The sequence below is a fragment of the Silene latifolia genome, chromosome 4 (assembly GCF_048544455.1).
Source record: "Silene latifolia isolate original U9 population chromosome 4, ASM4854445v1, whole genome shotgun sequence".
Lineage (NCBI taxonomy): Eukaryota > Viridiplantae > Streptophyta > Magnoliopsida > Caryophyllales > Caryophyllaceae > Silene > Silene latifolia.
Window position 1 is genome coordinate 18453703 of NC_133529.1, and position 20535 is coordinate 18474237.

Below are 20535 nucleotides of genomic sequence, written 5' to 3' on the forward strand. Positions count from 1 at the left end.
AAAGCACGGGACGTGACTACTAATGTCACACGCATACTCACGGCTTGCATCTCACCTTGAGTATGAGTGGGAGCATCAATCCTGTCGATCATATCGATACTAGGAGGTTTACATCTCACCCCTAGTGCTCAATAGGACCGGACGACTAAATTGACTTGGTTTAGCAACCAGAATCGTGGGGAAGAACAAACGGCTAATGCATGGACTCAGAGGTCCCATTTAAGTGACATGTCCCATACACTTTGAGGCACCAAGACAATCATAACTGTCAAGGTCTGCACACGATCACAACCGTGAAATAATAATTGCCAAGATATCTGAAAGGTAGTAACGTTGATCAAGCTCCTGTCAATATATGCGCATATACCCACTCCACAACTTCTTGGAACATGCAGCTCCTCAGTGGCAGCTGGTCGACTACTATCCTAACGACAATCCTTCCACACACAGCTTCGAGATATGTTGTCCGTACTTGTATAGCATAAGCTCTCTAAACATTCTTCCGACACGTCGATCCCTAAAACTTACAAGGTAGCGCCCAACATATAGCACGAAAGACTCACATATGTCTCATAGAGACGATAATACATCGATATGCGGACCATCCCAACATATCGACAATACAACGACATTTGGCTCAGAGGTCTCATTCAAGGGGCATACCCAAGATAACCGAAAATAGCATACCGATTCAGAGGTCCCATTTAAGTGGCATGTTTGGCAGCTAGGATAACATGGCGGTAAAATGATACCGGACTTACAGACTCCCGCGGGCCCTAGTCCAAGCTGTTGAAAACGCTTTTACTCCAATGAGAATTTCATGGGTATTAATCTTAACCGAGTAGCGTTCATATTTGAGATTTGGAACATCTTATTCAAGTAATATATTAGAAAGTATTCATTATTTCTAATTCGTTATTCAGGGATTGAAATTGCTAGGTACATTATTTTCAAGTATAAATTTACTTTGACTTAGTAACTCTTGACTAATTTAATTAGTCGATGGTTAATCAAGGTCATCATAGTCAACTCACAGCTTAACTAATATTTTAATTAGTCAAGGCATGACTAGAGACAAGTCCTTATCTTTTTATTTAATATTCAAATAAGGTCCTTATAATTATCATATTGATTTACTCAAAATTTAATGGTGAAGACGAGTATTTTAAAATAAAACCTTCAAAGGCATTTGAGTCCAAAATTTAATTATTTCATCAAAATTGCTAAGAATCACATTTACACTTGCTAAGATCTTTAAAGGTTGTTTCTAAAACGGTTTTTAGATTAAAAGTTGCTCAAACTCTTAAAACAATTATTTAAATAACTAAGCAAGGTGGTTTTAGTTTAAAAAGAATAATTTAATATAATTATTTTTAATAAGATATTTGTATATTATCCTTGCTGTATTACACTTGAATAAAGCTTTATTTTTATAAAGTAACTTCACCAAATAAAATTAAGGTATTAAAATCGGATTAGACTATAAAGCGGTCTTTTTGTTTATTTTCGAAAAGGGGTCTAAACTAAGTATTTTCTTACAAAATTTTACCAAGTGATTACTCATAATATAAGTGAACTCCTGTTATTTTTTAAATAGGAGTTAGCATATACATACAAATTTTCATTCTGACTTTGTTTTAGTGGGTCTAACATGTGAGTGCATAGTAAAAAAAACTATTCAAAGGTATATTTTTCATGTGAGGTGATAACACAATTATTAAGCTTATATACATGATTGCACATTGTCATTTTTCCACATAATAATTTATTTAAGTCATTTATTTAAGGTGGACTGTAACATGCATGTAACAAACAATATTATGTTGCACTAAAATACATATATGACACTAGTTAGAAAGACTTATCCTACCAAGATATGTCTATTTGCCTCCTGACTAGATTACTAGTATTCTACAATTACGAGGCAAAGGGTTAGGTTACCTTAAAAGTTATCCGGGTCTTGAATGTAATCAAAGTTGCTCAGATCAATAGGCTCGATCTTCCTCTTCCTCCTCTAATTTGATTCCATGATAACAACAAAATAACAAACAAGTTAGTAAAAAATTATCTACTTAATTAATCTAGTAATTATAATCAAGGAAGAGTTAGGAAAAGAAAAGGGAATGGAAAGTATACAAGTTTTAATTTAGGCTTTGTGGGAGATGGAAGATGTGAGCATGCAACTATCGTAAGGAGCTTTGAGCAAGTGGAGCAAGGTGTGAAATAAGTGAACTTAGGTGCTTTAAATAGGATGTAAATCTACTCACTCCATGTGTTTAAGTTCACGGATCATTTGCATGCTACTGGAAATCATCACAAAGGACAATGGTCATGTTTTGTGTAAGAGTGAAAGGTATAGTCCATGCACAAGGATGAAGAAAGAAACAAAAGCTGATGGAAGCTTAGACTCCTCATAAGAATGGATGTATTTGGGGTAGGAGAAAGGGTCACAAGCTGCTGCCATTTCTTAAATATGGGAGGTAAAAACAAATCCTTGTTTGTTTGCAAGGTCATCATAGAATTGATTATAAAAACCATGATTTTATGAAAGCTCTTTGCACAACCGAGCAGGTTTGAGATTTTACAGTTGTTAGGGGCAAATGAAAATATTACCATTGTGTCGGGCTCGGAAAAATTATAAATTTAGGCTTTTGTTTCGTCTCAATCGGAGTCCGGATGAGCAAATAGGGGCCAAAGTATCATTTTCCATAAAAGTTAGCATATACATACAAATTTTCATTCTGACTTTGTTTTAGTGGGTCTAACATGTGAGTGCATAGTAAAAAAAATTATTCAAAGGTATATTTTTCATGTGAGGTGATAACACAATTATTAAGCTTATATACATGATTGGCACATTGTCATTTTTCCACATAATAATTTATTTAAGTCATTTATTTAAGGTGGACTGTAACATGCATGTAACAAACAATATTATGTTGCACTAAAATACATATATGACACTAGTTAGAAAGACTTATCCTACCAAGATATGTCTATTTGCCTCCTGACTAGATTACTAGTATTCTACAATTACGAGGCAGAGGGTTAGGTTAGGTTACCTTAAAGGTTATCCGGGTCTTGAATGTAATCAAAGGTGCTCAGATCAATAGGCTCGATCTTCCTCTTCCTCCTCTAATTTGATTCCATGATAACAACAAAATAACAAACAAGTTAGTAAAAAATTATCTACTTAATTAATCTAGTAATTATAATCAAGGAAGAGTTAGGAAAAGAAAAGGAAATGGAAAGTATACAAGTTTTAATTTAGGCTTTGTGGGAGATGGAAGATGTGAGCATGCAACTATCGTAAGGAGCTTTGAGCAAGTGGAGCAAGGTGTGAAATAAGTGAACTTAGGTGCTTTAAATAGGATGTAAATCTACTCACTCCATGTGTTTAAGTTCACGGATCATTTGCATGCTACTGGAAATCATCACAAAGGACAATGGTCATGTTTTGTGTAAGAGTGAAAGGTATAGCCGTATAGTCCATGCACAAGGATGAAGAAAGAAACAAAAGCTGATGGAAGCTTAGACTCCTCATAAGAATGGATGTATTTGGGGTAGGAGAAAGGGTCACAAGCTGCTGCCCTTTCTTAAATATGGGAGGTAAAAACAAATCCTTGTTTGTTTGCAAGGTCATCATAAAATTAATTATAAACACCATGATTTTATGAAAGCTCTTTGCACAACCGAGCAGGTTTGAGATTTTAAAGTTGTTAATGGCAAATGAAAATATTACCATTGTGTCGGGCTCGGAAAAATTATAAATTTAGGCTTTTGTTTCGTCTCAATCGGAGTCCGGATGAGCAAATAGGGGCCAAAGTATCATTTTCCATAAAAGTTAGCATATACATACAAATTTTCATTCTGACTTTGTTTTAGTGGGTCTAACATGTGAGTGCATAGTAAAAAAAATTATTCAAAGGTATATTTTTCATGTGAGGTGATAACACAATTATTAAGCTTATATACATGATTGGCACATTGTCATTTTTCCACATAATAATTTATTTAAGTCATTTATTTAAGGTAGACTGTAACATGCATTTAACAAACAATATTATGTTGCACTAAAATACATATATGACACTAGTTAGAAAGACTTATCCTACCAAGATATGTCTATTTGCCTCCTGACTAGATTACTAGTATTCTACAATTACGAGGCAAAGGGTTAGGTTACCTTAAAGGTTATCCGGGTCTTGAATGTAATCAAAGATGCTCAGATCAATAGGCTCGATCTTCCTCTTCCTCCTCTAATTTGATTCCATGATAACAACAAAATAACAAACAAGTTAGTAAAAAATTATCTACTTAATTAATCTAGTAATTATAATCAAGGAAGAGTTAGGAAAAGAAAAGGGAATGGAAAGTATACAAGTTTTAATTTAGGCTTTGTGGGAGATGGAAGATGTGAGCATGCAACTATCGTAAGGAGCTTTGAGCAAGTGGAGCAAGGTGTGAAATAAGTGAACTTAGGTGCTTTAAATAGGATGTAAATCTACTCACTCCATGTGTTTAAGTTCACGGATCATTTGCATGCTACTGGAAATCATCACAAAGGACAATGGTCATGTTTTGTGTAAGAGTGAAAGGTATAGTCCATGCACAAGGATGAAGAAAGAAACAAAAACTGATGGAAGCTTAGACTCCTCATAAGAATGGATGTATTTGGGGTAGGAGAAAGGGTCACAAGCTGCTGCCCTTTCTTAAATATGGGAGGTAAAAACAAATCCTTGTTTGTTTGCAAGGTTATCATATAATTAATTATAAACACCATGATTTTATGAAAGCTCTTTGCACAACCGAGCAGGTTTGAGATTTTAAAGTTGTTAATGGCAAATGAAAATATTACCATTGTGTCGGGCTCGGAAAAATTATAAATTTAGGCTTTTGTTTCGTCTCAATCGGAGTCCGGATGAGCAAATAGGGGTCAAAGTATCATTTTCCATAAAAGTTAGCATATACATACAAATTATCATTCTGACCTTGTTTTAGTGGGTCTAACATGTGAGTGCATAGTAAAAAAAATTATTCAAAGGTATATTTTTCATGTGAGGTGATAACACAATTATTAAGCTTATATACATGATTGGCACATTGTCATTTTTCCACATAATTTATTTAAGTCATTTATTTAAGGTGGACTGTAACATGCATGTAACAAACAATATTATGTTGCACTAAAATACATATATGACACTAGTTAGAAAGACTTATCCTACCAAGATATGTCTATTTGCCTCCTGACTAGATTACTAGTATTCTACAATTACGAGGCAGAGGGTTAGGTTAGGTTACCTTAAAGGTTATCCGGGTCTTGAATGTAATCAAAGGTGCTCAGATCAATAGGCTCGATCTTCCTCTTCCTCCTCTAATTTGATTCCATGATAACAACAAAATAACAAACAAGTTAGTAAAAAATTATCTACTTAATTAATCTAGTAATTATAATCAAGGAAGAGTTAGGAAAAGAAAAGGAAATGGAAAGTATACAAGTTTTAATTTAGGCTTTGTGGGAGATGGAAGATGTGAGCATGCAACTATCGTAAGGAGCTTTGAGCAAGTGGAGCAAGGTGTGAAATAAGTGAACTTAGGTGCTTTAAATAGGATGTAAATCTACTCACTCCATGTGTTTAAGTTCACGGATCATTTGCATGCTACTGGAAATCATCACAAAGGACAATGGTCATGTTTTGTGTAAGAGTGAAAGGTATAGTCCATGCACAAGGATGAAGAAAGAAACAAAAGCTGATGGAAGCTTAGACTCCTCATAAGAATGGATGTATTTGGGGTAGGAGAAAGGGTCACAAGCTGCTGCCCTTTCTTAAATATGGGAGGTAAAAACAAATCCTTGTTTGTTTGCAAGGTCATCATAAAATTAATTATAAACACCATGATTTTATGAAAGCTCTTTGCACAACCGAGCAGGTTTGAGATTTTAAAGTTGTTAATGGCAAATGAAAATATTACCATTGTGTCGGGCTCGGAAAAATTATAAATTTAGGCTTTTGTTTCGTCTCAATCGGAGTCCGGATGAGCAAATAGGGGCCAAAGTATCATTTTCCATAAAAGTTAGCATATACATACAAATTTTCATTCTGACTTTGTTTTAGTGGGTCTAACATGTGAGTGCATAGTAAAAAAAATTATTCAAAGGTATATTTTTCATGTGAGGTGATAACACAATTATTAAGCTTATATACATGATTGGCACATTGTCATTTTTCCACATAATAATTTATTTAAGTCATTTATTTAAGGTAGACTGTAACATGCATGTAACAAACAATATTATGTTGCACTAAAATACATATATGACACTAGTTAGAAAGACTTATCCTACCAAGATATGTCTATTTGCCTCCTGACTAGATTACTAGTATTCTACAATTACGAGGCAAAGGGTTAGGTTACCTTAAAGGTTATCCGGGTCTTGAATGTAATCAAAGATGCTCAGATCAATAGGCTCGATCTTCCTCTTCCTCCTCTAATTTGATTCCATGATAACAACAAAATAACAAACAAGTTAGTAAAAAATTATCTACTTAATTAATCTAGTAATTATAATCAAGGAAGAGTTAGGAAAAGAAAAGGGAATGGAAAGTATACAAGTTTTAATTTAGGCTTTGTGGGAGATGGAAGATGTGAGCATGCAACTATCGTAAGGAGCTTTGAGCAAGTGGAGCAAGGTGTGAAATAAGTGAACTTAGGTGCTTTAAATAGGATGTAAATCTACTCACTCCATGTGTTTAAGTTCACGGATCATTTGCATGCTACTGGAAATCATCACAAAGGACAATGGTCATGTTTTGTGTAAGAGTGAAAGGTATAGTCCATGCACAAGGATGAAGAAAGAAACAAAAGCTGATGGAAGCTTAGACTCCTCATAAGAATGGATGTATTTGGGGTAGGAGAAAGGGTCACAAGCTGCTGCCCTTTCTTAAATATGGGAGGTAAAAACAAATCCTTGTTTGTTTGCAAGGTTATCATATAATTAATTATAAACACCATGATTTTATGAAAGCTCTTTGCACAACCGAGCAGGTTTGAGATTTTAAAGTTGTTAATGGCAAATGAAAATATTACCATTGTGTCGGGCTCGGAAAAATTATAAATTTAGGCTTTTGTTTCGTCTCAATCGGAGTCCGGATGAGCAAATAGGGGCCAAAGTATCATTTTCCATAAAAGTTAGCATATACATACAAATTATCATTCTGACCTTGTTTTAGTGGGTCTAACATGTGAGTGCATAGTAAAAAAAATTATTCAAAGGTATATTTTTCATGTGAGGTGATAACACAATTATTAAGCTTATATACATGATTGGCACATTGTCATTTTTCCACATAATTTATTTAAGTCATTTATTTAAGGTGGACTGTAACATGCATGTAACAAACAATATTATGTTGCACTAAAATACATATATGACACTAGTTAGAAAGACTTATCCTACCAAGATATGTCTATTTGCCTCCTGACTAAGCAACGTGATGGAGGATGGAAATCGGGCTTGGTAATCCAAGAATTGGTACTTAGTGTATAAACTTGCACTAATCCCGGGACTAAACCACCTTGATTACCAGTTTGAATTCGTATCGAAGTATACATAAGTATTACTAACTTATAATCGTTTTTCAATGCATCAAATCCTAAACCAAGATCAAGATCACTTATTATCCTCTGAGGCCTAGGAACCTTAATACATTTGTTTATAGAAGGGTTCCAATGTAAAATCTTTCTTAATGAGCTATAATTACCATAGTGAATCCATGATATAACATCTCTATCAAATGAATTATAAGGCCCATCTCTAACCAAGGTCAAGCCATTAACGTAACTCAAAACATGACATCTATCCATGTCATCCAATTTTTCGAGTTGCTTAACTTTTCTGAATGTATCGCTACAACGAATTAAGACTCAATCTTTATTTTGCTAGGTCTTTCGACCTTCCATGACGACTAATAACTGGTTTTTCGTAGTATTGCCCTTGTAACTCCGGACTCCCTAGATGAGTCGAAATAAAATTAGGATCATTAATTATAGATCGTCATCTCGTACATACACATTTGTACGTAAGAAGGACTTTTACGGGAATCCATGAACTTCAAGCAACATCTCATCGGGCAAAGAATCGTACTTGGCCTTGACTCTTTTCTTGGTCGTTTCACCCATGATCAGCTCAGATATGGAAGGCATATCGGAGATTTTCTTAAAAAGACGATTCCTATCGGCCTGAACAAACTTAAATTTAGCAGAAAAATAAGATGCAAGGGCATCAGGGGACCTGTCTGTCAATAATTTCTCAAACTCGACAAAACTTGAGCATCTCATGCTTAACAACAACCGATTCACAGGCCAAATTCCTTCTTGGTTAGGGAACCTAAAAGGGTTGGGAGAACTTGATCTATCATCAAACAATTTCAATGGAATAGTGCCTAAATAAATAGGGAACTGTTCTAATTTGCTCAAACTTTCTCTACATACCAACAAGTTGTCTGGCCAAATTCCACCAGAAATTGGACAACTTTCTTCTCTAAATGTCCTTAAACTTCAAAACAACAATCTATCTGGCATAAATCCCACAGAAATCCAACACCTTGGAAATTTGTTTGAGCTTCGACTCTCTGAAAACCGCTTCACGGGTGAAATACCAGCTGAACTAGGAGAACTTACTGAACTACAAGTGATATTAGATCTAAGTTATAACCAGTTTTTAGGAAAAATTCCCGAGTCATTAGGAAATCTCATGAAACTAGAAAGATTAAACCTTTCTAATAATCATCTTCAAGGGAAAATTTCGTCTTCATTAGGAAAACTCTCGAGCCTTCACAATCTAAACATCTCTAACAACCTTCTCAAAGGCCAACTCCCATCTACATTCTCATCATTTCCCGTCAGCGCCTTTGCAGGCAATGCCAGGCTATGTGGGCTGCCACTTAAGTCTTGCTCATCATGGATGAAGGGGAAACATTTGTCGAATAGTGAAGTTGTCGCAATTATAGTTGCCATTGTGTTAACTTCAGCTGTTTTATGCTTGGTGATGATTTATACGATGATTAGAATATGGTGTTCTTGGAGAAGAGTTGCTGTTACAAGCAATGATGGGAGTCCAAATAATGAGTTTAAAGCGCAAAATCATGATCCTGAGAATTGGGTTAGCTATGAAGGCGAGAAGAAGGAGGCTACTGCAAAATGGATTCAAGTAGTTTGCCGCCTTCACCCGAAAAACAGCTTATTACCTAGGATTTGTTATCAAAAGTTGAAAGTTCATCTTCTTGGACATCAAAAATTAGCTCAAATTTCTTTGATTTTATTTTGTATAGAACACTTGATTTCTGGGAGAAAACTTTGTGTATCAGGATTTCAGATTGTAAAGAAGTGAGTTTACATCGAAAAAACGCGTTTAAGGAATTCATTTTGTTAAGTTTATTTGGTCATCACAGCCATAAACTTCAAAAATCACAGGTTATTGAAAGACCTGATCAATTCCATGATGTTAATATCCCACATCGAAGAAATACCGTACCTGAACTGGAGAAAGGTTATAAAAAAAGAACCTGGGCTTTTGTTCAACTCATACCTTTCTCGGCCTTTTGGCTAAGATCAAGTGTAGTATCTGTTCTTATCAGTTTAATATCTGATATGTGGACCATTGGTTCACACGATATTAAATTTATTTTTTAAGAGGGGAGGTCCATCAAGGTAGCTTGCTGCCTGGGCCTTCACGCGTCGCCCATGCGTTGCACTACTGCTTGGGCCTGGCGCACCTCTCCAATTCCAGTTTAATATTTACAGTTTCTGCAATTCCTGATTTACGTCATTAGGATCTGGGATCAATTATGGATTTCTGATTGATATGAAAACTACCCTCACAGTAAGAGTCGAGTTTGAATAAATCATGTAACTGTATGTTATACCAACGTAAACTCTTAAGCTCTCAAGCACCTCCTCGTGCTCTCAAGAAGTAGTGGCCGGATAATTTGTCAGCCGAGTCGAGTTTGGATGATCATGAAACCGTTTGCTCTAAGCTTTCACAGTAGTGGGAGGAGGCGACTCATATGCAGTAGCTTGGTGAAGGGAACCCACTGGAATCCTGGTATATGTGATCAATCATAGCAAATTTCCCTTAATAGTTGCGATTTGTGAAGTTATTTTAATTCGTGGCACTTGGTAAAGTATATATATACAGCACTTGGTTGTACTATATATATACTTTAATTCGTCTAAGTTTAGAAAAAAGGGTAGAATATAAAATGTACAATTGTATGTGAAATAACAAAGTTGGTATGTAAAAAAGTAATTTCGATACAATTACTCCAACGTGGTACCAAGTACTGAGATTAATGTACTTGTCATCTTTCATAGGGCTATGAATGTGCACAAATGTTGGATACTTGGTTTCGTAGTCAGTCATTCAAGTGGTTTGCAGCAAGTGGCGCAATATTAAAGAATAACTTACCGTCCCACATCGAAGAGTAGACCTATTTTTGCGGTAGAATAAGAGTATAAACGCGGAAGGCAGCACACCACCTTCTTAATACTTTTCTCGACCTTTTGGCTAAGATCATGTGTAGTATCTGTTTTTGTCAGTTTAATATCTGATAGGTGTTCTATATGTCCACCTTAAATATTAAACTTATTTCTTAAATATTAAACTTATTTTTTAAGAGGGAAGATCCATCAAGGTGGCTTGCTACCTGTGCCGCCCATACATTGCACTGCTGCTTGGGCCTGGCGCACCTCTCCAATACTAGTTCATTCTTTTTAAGCTCATTTCTTGTGGAATTTGATTGAAGTGAAAAAAACTAGCTTATCACACGTTTGGCTAAGATCAAGTCCAGTGTCTATGAATCACGAAACCGTAAGCTAAGTCGAGAATATGGAAGTATAATACAATTTCATGCCCGGTCAAGTAATACATCACCGTTGTTGTTGCTCCCTTGCAACTGTATTCGACTCCCCATTCGACAACATCATCAATACAATATCGGAACAATGGGAGTTGATGAACAAAACATCATCAATACAATAGGAACAATGGGAATTGATGAACATCATGTTTTAATTGCATTGCTAGTAAAAATAGAAGTGGGCAATTTTAATTCTGTAGTTTTACATTTAGAACAGCTAGAGCACTAATTCAAAACTTAAAGCTAAGGAACTACAGTTTATACACACATTTACTTCTACTAACATGCTTTTTTGCGGTTATAATCGACAATATATACACATTTAAATGAGGCACTTCAAAATCCGATATGAATGATCAGGAGTAAGGGTGGAAGAGATGTTGTCCTTACAGAGTTCTTTTTTATATTAAAACTTCGATTTTGACTCGTTGCAAATTCATCGGTGTAATATTATGTTGATCATTCTTAATGATCACCTTTATCAGAAAATAAGAATATACCTTGTGCGGAAGCGATATTGTGTTTGGGATAGCTATCCAGTCTGCACTACCATGTTTTTGTACGTCCGACGATTATTAGACTCCCGGAATACGTCCACGCCCCAAATATCAAGTCCCAATGATGGCGAACTTAGCTTCCAAAGTTTGTATGTTTGTGTGTATCCTAATTACCTACACGAAAAGATCTCTTGAATTATTTGTAACCTCACAAATGGGGGTTACAATGACCTCATTAACTCACACATAAAATGTGAGGTTAATAGTATACTAAATGGAGTTAATTATTAGCATTGTATTAAGGATGAGATAGACTCTCACAATTAATGTAGCCGTTATAAAGTTCAATACTCCCACTCAGCCGCACAAGAAACAATGCTCTGACATAGGTACTGGACCAAGGGAATACTACACTTGATCACTTAGTCAAGATAATTCTTCTACTCTATCACAAAGATAAAGATAAGTCACTCACTTGGTTACACAACAAAGTATCTTATAACACAATACTCTATAAAAGTCTCGCATGATGGTCCAATATACGAGCCTGAAATTTTTTACAAGTATAATTTCTCTATTGCTAAAGGTTAGAGCCTTAGAGGTAACCACTTTTCCCTCTTCATATACCTCGTATTTTAATGTTGAGACTTATATAAGACGAAGAAAATGACGCATCTCTCCACACCAAATGTAAATATCGCCTTCTTGACCTGAAAGAGTTTTATGATAAGAAGCAACACCCCTGCAAGGTTGTATAAGTTATATCGACAAATAAAAGCAGAGCCATCCCACATCACCCTTCTGTTGCACCGCTGCTGGGGTCTGCCGCACCTCACCAATTCCAGTTGAATTTTCTTTGCTTATTCCATGTAGGGATGTCAATGGATCGGGTTCGGGTCCGGTGGAGCCTCATCTGTCATCCATCCGTCTTTTAAACATCTCATCCAACCCGTCCGTCATCCGTGAAACCTATCATCCGTCATCCATCCATCCATCATCCATGGATGAAACGGGTGGATCGGGTGATAAATGGATGTTGTGTATTTATAGGTTTCAAGTTACAAAAAGTGATGATTTTTTATTCTATACAAAAAAAAATGTTAGATAATTATTTTAGTTTAACTTTCTAATGGGTAGTTTCACAAAATATATATTTTGAGAGTAGAAAAATTTGAAAATTTGAATATTTTCTATCTTAATAATGTATTATATGTTAAAAAAAATTAAATAAAAAGTAATTAAATCGGGTGATGGATGGATGGCGGGTGAAATTTCTTCATCCAACCCATCCGTCATCGGTCATCCATCCATCATCCATTTAAGTCGGGTTTTCATCCGTCTTTTAAAATCGGATGAATCGGTTTTTGATCGAGTGCGGGTGAAGTTGACATCCCTAATTCCATGTACTATGGAAATATAGTAACAGGGACGGAGCGAGTAATATAGTTATCATGATTATTGTACTTGTATGAAATTGTGTTGTATAAGGGTTTTACTTGTATGAAATTGTGTTGTATAAGGGTTTTAAATCGCAGTAACGGAGTTGTGGAATCGTCCCTGGCTTGGTCGTTGCGCTCCGAATCGTGGTTATCGCGGTGATATTTATTTTACAAGCTTTTGTAGATATTTCATCACCTATTGACTAATTAATTGCTCAGATTAATTATATTTAGAATAAAGTTAAGATTAATTTTATTTAGAATAGTTAATTGCTCAGATTAATTCTATTTAGGATAATTATTTTGAGCAATGCTATACGATTTTGAAGAGCTTTTTATTAAAAAACTTGGCCGGTACAAGTTATAACTCGTTCATATAGGATTTATCGCGGGCTGTATCGGGCCGAGTTGGTCGATACACAGTATAAATCAGTCATCTTGGCCAATACTTTCCTGTTTTTAATTTGCCCAATACATCTCGAAATATCTCGTATCGGCCAACTCGGATACCGATGCATCTCGGGCGATACGATACGTCGCGGCCAAAATTTTAAACCATGGTTGTATTGTTGCACTTAGAGGGGATGTAGATTAGCATGATTATGATATATCATCCCCCTCTAATTTTTACCTATCATGCGTTTATTTATTCCTTCGTTTCTTTATCATAATCGTTTTAATTTAATTGGCTTTGCTTAATACGAGTATTAAGGCAGGCAGTATAGAGAAGCTCTTCGGCCACCGTATAATTACTAAACCGTTACTGTCTTGGGTTTTTGTTATGTTCTTGGGGGCTTCTTTGTAAGTGAGAGTATCCACTTCAGTAGCTTGCTCCTGGGGCATTCGAGTGTCGACTATGCATTACATACGAAGTAATTGGCAAGAATTGGAACGAAAAGCCCAATTGAACTGGCCCTTACTCTTTAGTGTTGGGGAGAAAAGGCTAAATCCAGCATCACAGGCCCAACTACTATTAGGTCAGCTTTTGTGATTGCACTTCAAATTTGTAGCAACTACTCCGTGTCTTCATTAAGGGGGTGTTTGGTTGGACCTTTTGGAATGGATTAGAATGGATTCAGGCCATTTTAATGTTTGGTTGGAGCATTTTGGAATGGAGTTAGATACCTGATGGATTCTAACTCCATTCCAACCCCTTGGAATCTCATACCCATCTCTCTCCCCAAGTTTCCAACTCCAATCCACCCAACACATTATTATTCCCATACCCGAATTGAACCAAACAACTTCAAATACCTCCTTGGAGTTAGAATCCATTCCATTCCATACCTAATGTTTGAACCAAACGCCCCCTAAACATTGTTTAACTAAGGATTACCATATTAAAGAAAAATCTAACATGCCTTTCGAATGTACCATGTCACCGACTCACCGTACGTCCATACCTAACATTCTAACAATGCAAATCATCTTTTTGATTGATAATCATCCTTATGGTCAATGGTATTTATTTTAATTATTTTTAATTGGATAGGTTGATATGGTACACCCGATGGCCAGAAAAATCTCTGAATTGGATTCATTGAATTCGGGATCCTGGTAAGCTATGCACAAATTAATGAGGCCCGATTCTTAAATGTATTCAAATCAAATACTCGTATAAGTTTACTAGGCAATACGGGCCAGGGGCGTTTCTCATGGGTTGCAGACTTGCAGGGGGTTCATCTACACCACCTTCTCCTGGAAATAATTACAATTTTGCTTAGTACTATAGTTCATAAATTATTTGAATCTAGCGGTTGTTAAGACTATGTTTTAGTTAGAGGTCATGAGTTCAATTCTTGTATTGAACAATTTTTTATCCAAGACCATATCACCATACATTTTGTCCTAATATACAAAATTTTATTCGTAAAACTCGATATTTTCATTGTTAGAAAATTTTACACACCCCCTTATATAAAATCCTAGAATCGCCTCTGATACGGGCTTTGACAAAGATATTTTTACTCCATTTCTTTTAGTCTATTAATTTGAATTTGTTAATTAAATGGATCTGAAAATATATTTAAATTTGTCCGTCAGTCTTATCTTTTATTTTTTAATAAAAATACCATTTTACTATGCAAGACAGTCTTATTTTATATTTTGCGGTCCACCAAATCAACAATCGCTGTTCACAAATATCTATTATTCACGGGTAACATGGAAAAAGGGGTAACCCCACTGAAATTAAGTTGATAATGACATGTCCGGATTGCTTTTTACACCCCACGCCAAAAATGGAAGCAAATACCACATTAAAATGGAATAAATGCTAAAATGAGTAATGTCCTAAAATATTTAATATAGAAACGAAATGTATGCTACAATGTCCAAGAGCAAATGCGCAACTTAAGTGCAACAAAACACCTTAGAAATAGCTTCAAACACAACTAATGTCATGTTTGTATACATTAATCTGTGCAAATATATGGCCGCTATGCTCATTTGATTGTTTCACATGCGGATGGAAGTGTTTTGCACATCTTACTTGGATTTACAGCAACCGTAAAACCGTCTTACACAGGAATTTTTATACAACTAATTATTAATCATTTTATCTCAATATATTGGTTACTACAACTTTTTTTTAAAAAAAAAAAGTGATTTAAAAATTATAAATCGAATACCAATTTTTTTTAAAAAAATACTCTTTATTTTTGTGTGAAATTAACAATCAATATATAGTTAATCAAGTAATGAGAATGACAAAGAGACTAATAAGAATGTATGAATCTTACTTCATCAAACTAGCTAACATCAAGCACAAAACACATAAATGAATAAATTCATTTTTCAATCTTCAACATAAGAAAACCCCACCTAATTAATGACCAACTTAGATCAATGCTAATGCAAATAATAAAAATGAATAAAAATAAGAATGCTAATAAAAGATTAAAGAACTAAGAAGAGAAATTAAGAGAGAAGAGGAGGAGGAGGTACAAAATAGTTGAAAGAGAGGATGGAGATATATATACTAGGCGGGTCAAGGTGGTGTGGCTAAATTAGGTCAAAATCTTCAAGGAAAGGTTTTGCGCAATATTTGGTTTGGCTGCCCAAATCACGAAATAAATCATAAATGGCAACTTGTAATATTTTTCTGAATAAATAAATGTCAAGTTGCATTATTGTGATTTGTGACAACTTGCATGGTTCGTGTAACAAAATTGCTATATCACGTCCCCTGTTTTACTTGTTACGCCCCCTACTTTTTCATTTATTCCTTTTTTGCCCTTGGACTTGAAAATTAATTAAACTAAAAATAAATATTGTTTTATAGTTATTGATTTTCGGAGACGGTTTTTTACATTAGTGTTGAATTATTGTTGTGTAGAGCCTATTAGGAATGCGTTTTTGTCGTAAATATGTTGCGTTTTTTGGTAGTGACAATCGAAATAGTTTAGGGGAAAAAAAAACAATAAACGACAGTGGGTGGGTAGTGTCATGTGAAGTACATGACGGAGCCAAGGCCTTGTCGTGTGACTTACATGACGGTGCCAAGGCCTTGTCATGTGACTTACATGACGGTACCATGGCCATGTCATGTGGTCTGCACGACAGTCTGGGCCATGTCGTGTATTTCACATGATTTGAGTCTCTGGGTCGTGTCTTGTAACCCACATGACATAGAGGATTTTTTTTTTTTTTTTTTTTTTTTTTTATCGTGTATAATGTATTTGTTTTTTTAATCGGTTTTGTTATTTAAATACATTAAAATAATTTATGTCGAGTGTTTTAAGAGGGACCGTCTACATTACTAAATTAATTATTATAAAAATAGTCGCCAAAATACATTTGCGTAAAACGATATTTAATTTTTTCTAAAACTAATTTGAAAGTCCAAGGGCAAAATAGGAATAAATGAAAAAATAGGGGGCGTAACAAGTAAAACAGGGGGCGTGATATAGCAAATCTCGTGTGTAATTAGGTAGTTTAGCCGTGGAGAATATCCATTTTTAGTAAAGAATCAAATGTTGATTTGGATTTTTTAGATATATATAAGTAGTAAATTTTAATTCATTTTTGGTATGAAATTATTATCGAATTTTCTAACGCAGGTTTAATGGCAAACTTTAAAATACAATTATGCGATTTTTCTAATGTGTGCCTTATAATAAAAGTGTATATAAAGCAAGAATAAAAGGAATATATTTCATTAAATATGGAATGAAGAGGTTAATATTACTTTAGGATTTTTTTCGGGTACTGATTTTCGCGGTACACATTTTACTCATTGTAGTACACTTTTGACAATTATACCCTTCTCATTTTCCTTTTTATTTTCTCTTTCTAATGTATTCTCTCTAATTAAGCACGCTAATTCTCCGTTGATAAATTATGTACCGCATTAACAAATTATGTACATTGAAAAATTATTTTTCACAAACAAATTCACGGTATTGATAAATTATTTTTACAAACGCGTCTACTGCATTTACAATACGATTACGTATTACCTTGAAAAATAAATCTAACTCATTATTTCATACTTCATTGAAAAAAAAAAAAAACTAATTAAACTAAGTACTCCATAGTCCGTACTGCGCTGCTCTCCTTGCTGCACAAAGTGAAAATTGGTTTGAGCTTTTGAGGGGAAGTGATAGTTTGAGTTTTAAATTGAGTTTGAAGGTTACACCTATTTTTCGAAATGTAGGTTTTCAAGCAAACAAGGCTGTAGTATCTTTCGAAATGAATAGGACGGTGATTCCCCAATTAATTTGAACATAAACCCTAATTAAAAAAGATACAAAACTTTAATAAATAGTCAATTTAATTATTAATAATGAATAAGGGAATTAAATACATGCTCTATAATCGAATAATCATTCATAATTGAAGAATTTGAAAGGAGTTGATGGAAGTTAAGGATATAGCAACAGAGAGAAGGGAGAGAGAATTAAATTTGATGATTTTTAGTCAAGGGTAAAGAAATGGAAAAATTAGTGTAAAAAGTACTGTAATGAGTAAAATGTGTACTGTAAAAATAAATTACATTTTCTTATGTGTACCTCTAAAATATTTCACTTTCTCATGTAAACCCATTTTTTATTGGGAAAAAACTTTGACTAAACCTAGCTTTCGCCTACGAGATCATAAAACGTTATTTTTTTTTCTAAACCAAAGATCACGTAAAAGGGGTAAATTTGAAAAAAAGAAAAAAAAACAATCACTATTTTTGGGGTTTGTAATCGGGAGTTCTCGTCAATTAAAATTTTTTCCAACCAAAGTTTATCCCGAAAAAAAACTTTGACTGATCATTACTTCCGACTACAAATTTCAAAAAACCGAATATCTCGTTAAGACTGTCCATTTGAAAAAAAAAATACGTATTCGGAAATTGTGTCCAAGAGTTATGATCAGTCTTTTTTTTTTTTTTTTTTTTTTAATACGAGGGGTATAACACCTGGCAAACAGATCAGTCAGGTCGGATTCGAGTTCGAGTTCGTCATTTTGGCTTCGAATGTTCGGGTTTGCAAGAATTCGGGTCGAGGTTGGTCTGAACGTTTCGAGTTCGGTTATTTTCAGGTTGGTTCTTTTCAAGTTATTTGGGGATAACAATCAGTTTCTGATAATAAACATTCGGTTCGGGTTGAAAAACCCTTGGGTTAATTCGCGTTGTGGATCAAATTTGGGTCATCAATTCGAGTTTGGGTCGGGTTATTCATGGTGGGTCGGTTTTGCCAGGTCTAGGTATAACCGTAAACCCGGTAAACCGACCGATCCGCACATGAATTAAGGCACAAAGGCCCCTGTTCTTTACGGCTTTTTTAGAGCTCAATCAATCGAATCGAATGGAGCCGAATCGAATCGAATCAATCTGAATCGAATCGAATCAATCGAATGGAGTGAATCGAATCAATCGAATCGAATGGAGCTGATGATGAATCGAATCAATAGAAATGAGTGAATCGAATCGAATCGAATCGAATCAATAAAGTCGAATCGAATCTGAAATAATCATATTAATATTATTAATAATAATAATATTTAATATTATTGTTATTATCAACTATAATAATAATAATAATATTCATAGTATAATACTATTTATACTAAAATTATTATTTTTAAGAAAAAAATTATAATATTATACTCCTCCGTCCCGTAATTTGTTGTCCTATTCCATTTTGGAGTGTCTCATTCAATTATTGTCCTTTCTATTTTAAGAATGAACTTGATGAACAATTTGATCATTCACACTCAATTTGGCCCGCTTGTCATTTTATAATTGGCCACTCCTCTTTCCTTGGTCTTTGTGCCAAAATCAAAAGACAACAATTGACCGGGATAGAGGGAGGAGTATATGAATAATCATAAATTATAATAATGAAAAAATAGTAATTTTTTACTAATAATATTCTTAATAACAATAATAAATAATAATGTCAATATTAATAATGATATTAGTAAAAATAATTGTTTCGAATAAAAACACTCAAGTAAGCGTTGCTCGAATCCGGTCGGGTCAACGCGCTCTTCTCGACGATGACACCTCGAACCTATGCTTGCTCTCTCCGGATGGATCTTTCACGCGTAACAAATAGGGCCTCGAAGGGTTCGCAATAGGTCCTTCTCTGATGCCTTACGGTACTGGTGGATAGTTGGGACCTTGCTTGAAGCTAAGGTTTAGTGCCCTCTCATAGTAGCTCAAGTAGTCTTACTTCTAGAGAGAGGAAGTTGTTGGTGAGAAGTATTTTACCATTGATGGGTGAATAATGAGGTATTTATAGATTTCTATGTGTACCTTAAATGATGGTCGGCAAGCATAGTTACCATATTCGCTATGAATACGCCTTATCGATTCGCGATTCGCTTATAGAAAATGTGTTATATGTATTTTCGATGTAATCGTTGATAGAATTCGCTTTTAACAATTCGTGATTCGTAGAGTATCAAGCTTAATCCGTAACCATGTTGGCAAGCGTGTTGACTTGTATGACCCGTATTGGCTCGGGTCAAGTCGGTTAGGCGTGCCCCATCAATAATATTAATAATAAATGTTATTAATTTTAATAATAATAATACCAATAATTATAACAACAACAACAACAATACTACTACTAATAATAATAATAATAACAATAATAATAATAATAAATAATATTATTATTAACATTAATAACATTATTATTCATTTTAACAACAACAACAACAATATTATTCATTTTAATAATAATATTCATAATAATAATAATAATAATAAATAAATTATTAATAACATTATTATTAACACTATTATTAAATATAATAATAATAATAATAATAATAAAGAATAATATTAAAAAAAATAGTATTATTGATAACAAAATTAATAATAACTATTAAATTTAAGATGAGTAAGGCTGAAATGAGCTGAACTTAATGGAGCTGAAATAATCGAATCAATGAATGGAGTTGAAGTTTGAGCCGAATCGAATCAATGGAGTCCGAATCGAATCGACTTGAATGAATCGAAGCCGAATCGAACGAATCGAATCGAATCGAATCGAAAGCCGAATCGAATCAAGTAGGTGAAAATAAGCCGTAAAGAAAAACAGGGCCAAATTCTCATTTGTGACGGACAAAATCCGTCACACGCTTCTGACGTGAGACCAAGCTAGGAGGGGCAAGTGGGAGAGGGTTGTGAGAAGTCACAAGCAAGACAAACTGGTATTAAGAACACAATTCTTACCC

General features: G+C 34.5%; 1 long non-coding RNA gene, 1 other non-coding gene and 1 pseudogene across 10 annotated transcripts; 2 read left to right on the top strand and 1 right to left on the bottom strand.

Moving 5' to 3' along the window:
• Window positions 1-1935: 1935 nt before the first annotated feature.
• LOC141653149 (uncharacterized) lies at window positions 1936-7490 on the bottom strand. Of its 9 annotated transcripts, none has more exons than XR_012547353.1 (8): window positions 6616-6969; window positions 6421-6493; window positions 5305-5377; window positions 4382-4548; window positions 4187-4259; window positions 3258-3424; window positions 2987-3135; window positions 1936-2014 (listed from the first exon to the last, which is right to left on the bottom strand). It is a non-coding gene; the product is annotated as an uncharacterized LOC141653149 (long non-coding RNA). The 9 variants fall into 9 exon arrangements; XR_012547351.1 differs by having other exon boundaries at window positions 3063-3135; window positions 3258-3421; window positions 6616-6965; XR_012547348.1 differs by having other exon boundaries at window positions 3063-3135; window positions 6616-6964.
• A 2098-nt stretch (window positions 7491-9588) lies between these two features.
• Window positions 9589-9784, top strand: LOC141654286 (U2 spliceosomal RNA). The gene has a single exon (XR_012547847.1). It is a non-coding gene; the product is annotated as a U2 spliceosomal RNA (small nuclear RNA).
• A 765-nt stretch (window positions 9785-10549) lies between these two features.
• Window positions 10550-10757, top strand: LOC141654079 (U2 spliceosomal RNA; annotated as a pseudogene).
• The last annotated feature ends 9778 nt before the right edge of the window (window positions 10758-20535 follow it).